This window comes from Miscanthus floridulus, chromosome 19, assembly GCF_019320115.1.
Source record: "Miscanthus floridulus cultivar M001 chromosome 19, ASM1932011v1, whole genome shotgun sequence".
NCBI classification, from domain to species: domain Eukaryota; kingdom Viridiplantae; phylum Streptophyta; class Magnoliopsida; order Poales; family Poaceae; genus Miscanthus; species Miscanthus floridulus.
Genome location: NC_089598.1, coordinates 8658229 through 8670731, shown reverse-complemented (window position 1 = coordinate 8670731; position 12503 = coordinate 8658229). Strand labels below are relative to the sequence as shown.

Here is a 12503-nt window from a genome sequence, read left to right as displayed (position 1 = left end):
CCCTTCTTGCCTTCAGCACCTACATTTGTGTTTCTGAACTGAAGTGTAAAACGATACTGAATAGTGCTTATTAGAAACTGAATGCCATGATGGATCGGGGATGACCCTTAAAAACCAACTAACAGCGGATCACAGCATCTAACAGGAGGCCATGCATGAGAGTCCATTGCCTCATACACGTGACATGCATGGGTTCTCCATTTGCTCCGATTCGGCTCCATATCCATCCAACCAAAGACAGACAAACAATGCATCGAGGGTTTGGGAAATGGAGGGAGTACGGGCCCGAGATCGGCGGGATCCTGCAGTGCGGGTTCGTCTGTCGATGGGGCCGGCGCCCGACGTGCTCCTCGGCTGCTGCGGCGGCGGCCGGCCATGGGCTCCGTCGCGTGGTCGCGCGAGCCAGCGGCAAGGAGATGAGAGGAGCGGAACACTCGAAGTCTGAATTCTGAATGGGCACGAGCTAATAGTACACTATGCTAACATAGCATCATGAAGAGGATGAATGCAAGATTACCACCTCTGGCTCGAGTAGGGATGTTTCCCAAAGCATTATAATCATCCTTCTCATTCCACCAAGGACCTGCAGGAACATTATTCAGGAATTTCACATGATAAGTTAATATATGCTCTAGAAGACTAGAAAAGCAACAGAACTATCCACGGATAATTGATAGCATAGCAGTATATCATACCATATCCACAGTTATGTTTCCAAGCTGGACCTTTCCATGCTCTGAGTTAAGCTTCTTCAAGCGATCCTGTAACAACACAGACTAACATCTGAGAACAGCAAGGCCAGATGAACAGGTGTTCATATGTCACGAAGACAAGTGGTCAGATAAACCAGGTGTGAAGTTGATGATGAGGTACCTCATCATTCCTATGCCAAAAGCATTAATAGGAATGATGAGGTACACATCAAACATGACTCACAAGCTCTGGAGATTAGGAGGAAGATTATAAGAAATGCCACTGCCTTCAAGATTATTGTTGCCCATATCCCTGCAGAACACAAAAGTACGATTAAAACAAGAAAATGACATGTCTGTAAACATCCGAGCATTGACATTTAAGAGAGCATGTGATATCTAAATTACAACTAAACTAGTACAGTGAGCTGGTTCATATCTTACTCTAGACATATCTGCCGGCGATGTCCAATTTAGATTCCTAGCAAGCAATCCATCATATATCTCATACTGTAAGAAACCAAACGAGTAAAATGTATTGATGCATGTGTAGAAATTGAACTGAAAGTGCTAAGGGGAGAAGTAACAAAAGAAAGAGTTGTGTCCATTGTTTCAGTAATCATAATGTATCCTAATGTTTCTATTATATATAAGCTCAGTTTTTTCTTATTGTATCCCATTCAGCAGGCCAATACAGGAAGATTACTTTTCACATTCAGTTACTACTTATTTGTTCAGACTCTAACCCTACAAGCCAACAACTGAACAAATAATTCTAAGTTTTACAATCCTGCTCCAAATATCCAAAAGTCTACTTTTAAACTCTAACCCTACAAACTGAGCAGACAATTGGAGCAAGCACTTCAGCAGCAGCAGGGTGCAGAATAGAACATTTAATTTGGTACATTACGAGTTATTTTGAGTTGTCTAGAAATGAAGAAAAAGCATTGATGCTAATTTCAGCAAAAACAAGTGCAAATTACAACTCGCTCTCATCACTCATCAACGTACGTTGCATAAAAACAATGCCTTCATCCTTCTACAACAAAGCTGCAAAAAAGCAGCCTTTTCAATCTGGTCAGTCTATGGTGCAAAGCAAGGGAAATTAGAAATAGTGCAGTTCAGGGCACTAGCGCACCACCAATTAGGCCTAACAAGATCAATTAAACCATACAGGTTTAGAACATTCAGGCATTAGCAACATACCTAGCACACACTAATTAGGCCTAACAAGATCAGAAATCTGAAGAGGCATTAGCAGCAGTCTATCATAACCTGAATGACTAATCTGTGACGGCCAACTTGAAACAAATGCACTAGTCCACTTGCACCTCTAAAAATCTATTATTCAGTTTACATCAAGATGCACCACCCACAGGTAAGGAAACCTAATGCAAATCGGACTACTAGTCCATTAATGCTAGCTCTCCTCTTTGCTTCACGGCTCATTCTACTTCAGTTGACTGATTGGACAATCATCAGAACATTCTATCGATGAGCAGTGGTGGGTTGCTTTACCTCGAAGTGAATGGAGATATCATCCGTGGTGGAGCAGGGAGGGGGGCACTCGTTGTAGGATTTGATGTAGTCACCCAACATCTGCTGCTACGCCTTGCTGGCGTCCTTCGCCGTCCAGCTGCTGTGCGAGCTGAGATCTGAGGACGGTGGTGGTGGTGGTGCCCGGATCTGAGGCCTGAGGGAGGGTGGTCGCACGATGTAGCCGGCCAGGGACGGCACAGCCACCGCTCCCCAACCCACCGCGCTGCCGCAGAATCGTTGCCCATCTCCCTCCCTCTAGACCTCACCCATCGGGCCGTCTCTCGATCGCGCGCCAGACACGCTTCGCACTTCGCCTCACCGCCGCACTCTCCTCGCTCACAGCCGCCGCGCCCGCTAGCAACGCCGCCGCCTCCCCGCTCTCCCTCCACGTTGCGCTCAGCCTGCTCGTCGCCGGCACGGGCGGCGCCAGCGAGACCAGCTCGCCGCCGCACTCGGCGGGGGTGATGGGCCGGCTGCGGCCCAGAGCCTGCACATGCTCGCGGAGCAGGTTCCGCAACTCATCCTCGCCGCCGTGTATGAAGTCAACTTGGTTGGGGCAGGGGGAGAGGTGGTGGCGGCGGAGGATGGAAAGGGGATGAGAGAGAGACGGGACGGGGGATGAGAGAGAGAGAGAGAGAGAGAGAGAGGACGGGACGGGGGAGGGGAGGCTGAGGGGGTTCCGGACTTGAGTCCAGACTTACACCCCGTTCGGCTGTACCAGCTTATTCTCTCTCACAGAACATTATTCAATCATCTTAAATAAACCAGCTGTCCACTGTTGAACCTACCAGCCGAACGAGGTGTTGTTTTCATCTTTTTTTCGGGTCCGAGGTGTTATAGTATAGACGTATTTTCTTGAAACGCGTCGCTGAGAAGGAGCCCCTGATATCAGTGACGCGTCTAGTTGGAAGAGTCGCTGAAGCTGTCAATAGTGACGCATTTTGTTTCTTGGCCATAGGTGAGCGACGCGTACCATTTATCTGCGTCACTGTTGTTATATTAGTGACGCGTTTCAACTCTAGGTCACTGATTAAGGTGTCTCCTTTGTGTTGTTTTGGCATAGTGTTCTTTTGCTCAGCCGTGTAAGCTGGAGTCCCAGGCATTGTACCGAACAATTTGCTTTCTTAAAAGGAGAGAGTATATATTCTCCTTTAAAAAAAAGACATCACAAATCTCAGGCATCTGATGGTGGAGGTTGCTTTCACTAAACATGGGCCATCTTGGGTGAGGTTGGAGTGGAGGAAGATGCTCCAGACTCCAGAGTGCAGAAATTCCTTGTGTGCCATTAAAAAAGATCGCAATGTTCTGTGTGCTCCTGAAAAAGTTCAGCGGTCTTCAGCGCCACTGCTCCAACTTTTTTGTGCCCTCCATGCCACTGCTGTCAGTTTGGGCTCTAACGCAGTCAAACTGCAGGTGTGAAAAGTCAAAAATACCCTTATGTCTAAATATGTCATTAATTTTTTTTGACCATCTTAACGACTTCAAATGAAAAAACTCAAAATTAGAAAGTTGTAGATCTCGTCGAGATCTATAATTTTCATATAAAAGTTATCTTCATTTAATTCCGCAAAAAAATATGATTTGATATGATTAATATATCTTAGAAAAATCATATCTTTTTTGCGGAATTAAATAAAGATAATTTTTATATGAAAATTATAGATCTCGACGAGATCTACAACTTTCTAGTTTTTAGTTTTTTCATTTGAAGTCGTTAAGATGCTCAAAAAAAATTAATGACATATTTAGACATAAGGGTATTTTTGACTTTTCACACGTGCAGTTTGACGGCGTTAGAGCCCAAACTGACGGCAGTAGCATAGAGGGCACAAAAAAGTTGGAGCAGTAGCGCTGAAGACCGCTGAACTTTTCTAGAGGCACACAGAGCATTGCGATCTTTTTTAATGGCACACAAGAAATTCCCCCATCGAAAATTCTTGTGCGCCTGATAACTAGTAAGCAAGCTCATGTTCACACACATCATCAATATCAGATACGCTAGTACGTAAGCAAGCTACCTCCTGTTCACACACGCATCGACCGTCTAAAAACGTCACAAATCTCAGGTTATTTTCACTAAACTCGGCCATTGTATCAACGTATGCCTTTAGTAGGTGCTTATTTGGTGAAGGCAATTATCGTTACCGAATCCTAAAAAAGCCAGCACGGGACCAATCTGCCCAGCCTTTAACATATGCGTTTTTTTATGGTAAGCTTTACAATCCAAAAGTTGAGTCGATTGCCCAAAGCTAAGGCTGCAATCACTGGTAGAGAACCGAGCTTTACTCCCGGTGGGGAACCCCCTCTAGTCCCGGTTCCCCACCCGGGAGCAAGCATCCGGGACTAAAGGGGGGTCCTTTAGTCCCGGGTCAGGAACCGGGACTAAAGGAGGACCTTTAGTCCCGGTGGGTAACACCAACCGGGACTAAAGGTGCCTCCTAACATGCCACGATGGCCGGCACCTTTAGTCCCGGTTGGTAATACGAACCGGGACTAAAGGTTTTTTTCTTTTTTCTTTTCTTTTCATTTTTTTGTTTTCTTTTCAAAATAGGTTTTCGAAGTCGTATTGTACGCTGCTAATTATACATTTATACGTGCATATAGTATGTTTCGGTTCAAGCACAATGAACGTATTAAATCACACAATTCAAGCATAGAAATATATATATATATATATATGCATGCATGCATCATATATATATTTACATGCATGCATGCATATGTGTATTTTACATTATATTATTTCATGTGCATATATTACAAAAGATTGCATTATAGTTGTTGTGACATAACAAGTTTCCTCTCATCCTCTAGCTTGGCTTCAATGGCAGTGTTGGGTCGAAGTAGAACTCGCCCTTGGAATCGATGACCTGCTCATTAAAAAATCCGGCTATAGACTCTTGAATTGCTTTGATTTGGTCTTGCCGTATGACCTTTTCCTCCAACCATCGAGTCTACAGGTTTGAATTAAAGGAAAATAAATTAATATATGTACATATATATATATAAAGACATAGTAACACAATCAATAATAATAATTAAATGAATATATAGTGTATTTTTAACGTACTTTGAGTCTCTCTGTAGGAGTTCTTTGGGAGAGCACCTTGATAAACTTGCAAACATAGTAACCACAGTAGTTGTTCCCCTGTTCCTGCCTCAGACACCACTTTACGAGAAAAAGATTTGTCATCCAATCTGGTGATCCGGTGAAAGCTATATGTTTAATTAATAAAGATGATGCGATTCAGGGGACTTACTTTCAAAGGGATTACATTCAGTGGCGCTTTGCATTTTTCCATGTGTTGCTTCTCAATAAAGGTTTTCCAAACACTGCCCAATAAAAAATTTGCCACGTCATCAGATATAGTTAATCATCATGTTTGTGTGTATATATAGTTGCTAGAGATCCCGAAATTACCTCTGGATAATATCTATCATATTTTGGTAGTCTTGTTGTGGTTTTCTCATCGAGTCATAGATTATCAAGTGACTTTTCACCAGATCGATGTCCATCAATATCCAGTGATTGCTGCATGTGTTTATAGGATATAACGCATAACACTCATTAATTAACTAGAATCAACATATGAGCCATTAAGGCTATGATCGACATGATTAACACTCACTTGAAGTTATAGGGAAAGAGTATATCCTTCTTGTGGCGTTGGTTCACTAAGAAGTTCATGAGGTTACTCTCTGACTCAGACTTCCAATTAGTCTTTGGAGTAATTGGGTCTTTGAATACTATATGGGGATCAACAAAACCAATTTCATTGCAGCCTTCCTTTCTGAGCTCTGTCATTGTAAATCTGCATATATATAGTACTTGTTAGGATAATTTATATGCATATACACACATATGATGAGTTTAATAATAGATCGAAAGAATTATTACTTACAGGCAATAGCAGCTAATGATAACTTTGTCCAGAGAGGTCAGGTGGCATAGTTGATGAAATTCTACAAAGTCAACATACATAACATCATCGCCACGGAACCAATGTTCGTCTCTAATTCTGACACCAACGCAGAAGTCTCCACTGGTAGACGCCTGCATGTACCACTTGTTTAGCAGGTACATTTGTGTCCCCAGATCAGATAAGGCTTGAGGGTTGTATAGACTCTGGCCTAGTACAAATTTTTTCTTCCAAATATCAACCTCCGCCGCACTCTCAATGTTTCCATCACCAAACATCTGGTAAAGGTCGAGACCAGTCTCATCAAGAAATTCACCAAGGTGATCCAAATCGACATCCGGAGGTATGTTTGCTTGATGCATTAATCCTAAATTCGAACCATATTCATTACCAACAACTAGCGGGGGGATTGATTGGTGCGCTTGTTGTCCGAGTTGGGCAACTCCTTTCCCTGCCCGCTTCTTTTTCTGTGCCGCCTCAATTGACTTAGTGAGAGTGCGGTCATAGTCTGATAACGTTGATTTGGACGGCTTACGAGATTCCCGCTGTTGTTGCTGGTAAGAAGTCACCTTTTTTCTTAGAATATCTGGAGCTACGAAGAAGTACGGTTTCTCCGGGTTTCTCCTTGCTTCTTGATTCATTTTAAGTTTGTCATAGAATCTAGACATGTCTTTTTTATATGCATCAGTTCCTTCTTCTTTCTCTTCAGATATTATTTTGGGAATAGCCCTTGGTTTCACGGTGGCTTTCTTTGCAGGCGGGGACTGGTTCTTCGTTTGAGGGGCTGGCCTCTTGCTAGGCTTCTTGGTAGGCGGGGGCGGGGGAGGCGTTGGAGACCTCCTTGGAGGTGTTGGCAGCGGCGTTGGAGACCTCCTTGGAGGTGGCGGCTGCGACGTTGGAGACCTCCTTGGAGATGGTGTGGATGCAGCCTCGTCTTCCAACACAATGTCATCGTACAGAGCACTATGATGATCTGGCGATTGAACAATTGGATTTAGGTTGGGGGAGGATCTGCTACAAAAAAGGAATGACATATTATTATGAGCAGATTATTAATTATTTAAGCCAATACAAATTAATGATGTAGTATTTTCATCCGCACATACCTATGGTGAGGTAGTTCAGGAGGAGGTGGAGCCGACATCCCTGGAATGATGATGTAGCGTTTGCGCCATAGAATGAATGTATTCTCCGCTTCTCCTAGAGTCTTCTCGCCATCACCTCTAGGAATGTCAAGAGGCAAATCACTAAAACCTTTTTCAGCTTTATCTACCGAGATGGTAGCATATCCTTCTTGGATAATATTCCTATGAATCCTTGGTGTCTTGGTTCGATCGATAGGATTAACAAGACCGATAGCCACCTTGATTGTGGAATTCTCCTTCGGAATGTGTAGCTCACACGTTGTACAAGGTTCAGTGACATCATCCATAGGGAAGCGCAGTCCTGTGTCCCCTTGATTTGGTATCTCCGTGGAAGCGCAGCTGCTTTTCAACTGAATAGATTGGCTAATGTTGATTCCTGGCTCTGATGCCTGCTTGCTTGCACTCACTGCTATTTGCACTTGCCTTCTGATTTCCTCCTGCATTCTCGCTTCAAGGTTTTTTTCCCGCTCCTGTGCTTCACGCACCGCTTCCTCCAACCTCTGGAGCCGCTGTGCCTCTTCTTCCTTCTTTCTCTGGCGACTTCTGTAGGAAGGTCTGTCCTGAGGGAATCCATGCTCCCACGAGACACTTCCTTTGCCTCTAGTTCGGCCACCATGTTCAATAGTCCCGATGGCGTATGTCAGCTCATCCTTCTCTCTATTGGGCCTGAACGCACCACTAGCAGTAGCTCTCTGAGCATAAAACAATCTTTCTGCTGCTTCTTGCAGTCTTGCGCCATAAACGCACTTTCCTGTCTCCTGGTCTAGTGTTCCCCCATGACCGAAAAACCAATTCTTTGCACGTTCTCCCCACTCGAGTGATTCTGGTCTGATACCCTTGGCAAGAAGGTCTGCTTCCATTTTGTTCCACTTCTTAATGGCAGTCGGGTAGCCACCTGATCCCAAGGTATGGTGGTATGTCTTCTATTGGGCATTACGTTGGTTCTTCATCACCCGACTCACACCCTCTTCCGAAGTCTTGTACTGTACAAACTCATCCCAATAGGGCCTCTGCTTTGAGATCGGGCCTGGGACAGTAAAATCTGGTGCTATGTTCTTCTTGACATACGTCGTGTATAGGTGTTTCTTCCAAGTCTGAAACTGGGTGGCCATCTTCTTCATTGCCCAATCCCCAACTCGCTCCTTCAATTCATCACCATCTATTATATCATCATAACCATCTGTTTGGAGCGTGAAATGTACCAAGACATCATTCCAAATTAACGCCTTGTCACGATCGGAGACAAAACTGATATGAGGAGCATTGGTCTTCTTCTTCCATTCACGGGTACTAATCGGGAGCCGGTCCCGTACAAGGTAACCACAGTGGTGCACAAATTTCATTTTATTCGGCCCCCCCGGTTCTCCTGTATCCACATTGAACTCCGAGATGATGAAGCGACCCTCCAATGGCTTTTTGGGACCTCAAACATTTTTACTCTTCGTTGTAGTTGTTGATGTCGATCCAGAGGGCTATAAAACATAAACATTATTTTTAATGTCATGAGCACACATAAGACATATGATAATATATATAGCTAATAATAAAAAATATATACTTGGCCAATATGTTGTTGCTCATTTTGTTCAAGAGCTAAGTACTGACTCCCGTCATCTGCATCCTCTTGCACGTTATTTTTAGCACCATCATCGCCGGCAACTTGAGTGCCAGTGTTGATCAAATTCATCATCAACTCCTCCTCATCCATATTTCTCGGGTCGGCCATCTAGCTTCAAAAAACAAAACCAATATATAGTACGTCAAATCTTTGCTTATTACATGCGTAAAATCTACGAACAATATGCATTATTAAATCTTGCCCCTCGGTCACGGACGTAATTCGCCACACTAGGACGAACTACGTCGGTACTAGGGCGAATTAGGGCTATACATAAACGGCCGAGGGCAAATTGTGTCGGTGACTAGGGCGAACCACGTCGGTGACATCAACAGCGCGGTTCGCCCTGGTGTGATTGTTTAGCATTAACGATAACGATAATACGAATGTTGATCAACTAGGCCACGAGAAAGGGCGGTGTGACAAGAGTGGCGGTGCTCCACTCTGCCGTATATATGTCTGTACACATGGGTGAACGAGGGCGGCGGTGCTCCGCCGTATACATAGAAACGCATGGACGAAATGCATATGAATACAAATGACGTATATATACGTGTCGGCGCGGTGGCCGGTGTGCTGACGATGATGACGTGAGGCAGGCCGGGGCGGTGTCGGTGCGTGATGTTGTGATCCTATGTACCATGTGAACCATGTAGTCATTCATCATATGAGAAAATTCTATGTTAATAATGTAAGTATAAGTCATTATGAAATGTAAGTATATGTGTCTTATTGCTCATATAACCATTACTATTTCCGAAATGATAAGAATTTACTTTCTTCTTCTACAGGCGATCTCTGATGCTATGATATGAAGTTTGAAGATAGTCTTCCCGGAAAAAAATATGTAATGCTCATATTACTTTAGCAACATTAATATATTATATCTGTATATTCAAAGTTCACAAATGAAGAAACGTTGAAGTTTTCCTTCATTTGTCTATAGCCATGCATGCAAGTCCAACCAAAACTGCTAACATCATCACATGTGATATTTTTGATAAACTAAAAAACGCTTAGTTTACAAACTGGGTATCAAAATTGAGTTCCTATTTGACCAGGATTTACAAATAATATATAGCGTGTTTATTATACAAGCCATGGATTTACATCGATCTAATTAATTTCTAAAGTAATTTCATTGGTGGTCCATAATTAAACTTGTCATGAGTTCAGGTCCCAGTGATCTTAAAATGTATTTTTGTACCATAAAATGCAGTTTTTGACACTCTAATTAAACTTGCTAATTTATCCATATAATATCCAAATATTCAAAACTTGCGTTAAGATATGTTTTTTATTTAAAATCATTTAGAGTTCCAAATATCCATTTTTAGTTCCTAGATTTTGTGATTCAAAATTTGGAATTTTCAATCGACCTCGAGCGTTGACATGGCTTACACCAAAGTTGTAGTTTTCGACGTGATCTATAACTCGGCAGTGGAGGGCTCGGACGAATGTACAAAGAGATCGACGAATATATCACCTCGATCGAGCTCGGCAGTGTGGAGGGCCTCGGGCGCGGTGGGGCAACGCGTGGTGGAGGGCCTCGGGTGCGGAGGAGGGCGCGGTGGAGGGCCACGGGCGCACGCGGAGGAGGGGCACGGGCGCGCGCGGTGGAGGCCGCACGAGGAAGAAGAGGGCGGCGCCGGTGTCATGGAAGGCGAACGGACGCGGCGCGAGGAAGAAGAGGGCGGCGGTGTTTGACGAGGAAGAAGACGAGCGGATCGATCTGCGCCAGGCGCTGGAGGTTATATATCAGAGAGAATTACTCCCGATGCCAGCCACCAACCGGGAGTAAAAACCCTTTACTCCCGGTGCGTGTTACCAACCGGGAGTAAAGGTATACCTTTACTCCCGGTTGGTAACACGCACCGGGAGTAAAGGGTTTTTTTGGTGGGCCACGAAACTGCAGCCCACCTTTACTCCCGGGTGGGCTTCCCACCCAGGAGTAAAGGTGGCCTGCAGTTTCGTTTCCCGCCTGTTTTAAGCAATAGTCTTGTTAAATACAATAGAAATGCAATAGTTTTTGTTAAATACATAGTAAATTAAATAAAAGGCATAAAATTATTTTGTTAAAAATATGAATTTTCTTTTTGTTTATTGCACATAGGAAAAATCTATAACCTTAACTTTTTTTATTTTTTGTTAGAATTATAAAACATAATGTAACTAATATTTATTATTTCGTTAATGCAAAAATGTAGTATTTAATTAAAATTATTAAAACTATTGGTTTTGGACAGGAAATTTGTTTTCACATCATTTTAACGTTAATATTTTAATTTTTCATCACTCAGTATCCTAATTTACCTTTTTGAGAGAGAAATCCCACCAAATCAAACATTGATTTAATTTGAAACATGACATAATAAACATCTGAATTCACAATTATTACATAATATCTCAAACACACACTATATTAAATCACTATATCATCAAGTGGGCACAACAGTGAACTTCTTCTTTACGTATGTCCCTTGGTTATGATCGCTTCGTAACCATAGAGTGTCCTCATCATTTACCAAGATGCTAGGGTCTTTGTTCACTTTGAAGGGCGGAATTCGGTCATCCTTTTCATATTCTTCTGACATGTCCGACTTGTCCTCAATTCCCACGATGACTCTTTTCCCTGAAAGAACTATGTGGCGCTTTGGCTCTTTGGTTGAGTCATTATCGTTTTTCCCTCTTTTTGGTTTGGTAGACATATCATTGACATAGAACACCTGATTCACATCCTTGGCAAGGACGAATGGTTCGTCTTTGTACCCAATATTACTAAGGTCTACTGTTGTCATTCCATACTCGTTGTCTACTGTTACCCCGCCTCCGGTCACCTTGACCCATTGGCACTTGAACAATGGGATCTTCAAAGTAGGTGCATATTCTAGTTCCCATATTTCATCTATGTGTCCATAATATGTCTGCTTATTCCCATTTGGGTCTGTGGCATCTATGTAGACACCACTGTTTTGGTTGGTACTCCTTTTATCTTGGGCTACTGTGTAGAATATGTTCCCATTTATCTCGTACCCTTTGTATGTGACGATATGCCATGATGGTTGCATAGCCAATAAATACAGTTGCTCATGGATGCTCTCATCACCTTGACATTTTTTTCGCAACCAACCGCTGAAAGTTTCCATGTGCTTATGCGTAATCCAAGCTTCAGTCTTCCCTGGAAACTCGGATCGTAAGAGATCCTTGTGTGTCTCAATATACGGATCTACCAAAGAGGAGTTCTGTAGAACTGTGTAGTGCGCTTTATTGAAATAATCATCATCAGTACCAATATATGTTTTCCTCCCTAGTGTCCCCTTTCCGCTTAGTCTCCCCTCATGTCTCGATTCAGGAACACCAATCGAGTCAAGGTCAGGAATAAAGTCAACACAGAACTCAATGACCTCTTCTGTTCCATAGCCCTTGGCGATGCTTCCTTCTGGGCGAGCACGGTTGTGAACATATTTCTTCTGGACTCCCATGAATCTCTCTAAGGGGAACATGTTGTGTAGGAACACAGGACCGAGAGTGAAAATCTCCTTGACTAGGTGAACTAGGAGGTGTGTCATAATATCAAAGAAGGAAGGAG

The 12503-nt window shown here is 43.2% G+C and overlaps 1 long non-coding RNA gene across 1 annotated transcript; it reads right to left on the bottom strand.

Annotated features, from left to right (window-relative positions):
• Nucleotides 1–775: 775 nt before the first annotated feature.
• On the bottom strand, nt 776–2682 carry LOC136528649 (uncharacterized). The gene is made up of 3 exons (XR_010777116.1): nt 2211–2682; nt 1137–1202; nt 776–1005 (listed from the first exon to the last, which is right to left on the bottom strand). It is a non-coding gene; the product is annotated as an uncharacterized lncRNA (long non-coding RNA).
• Between the last annotated feature and the right edge of the window lie 9821 nt (nt 2683–12503).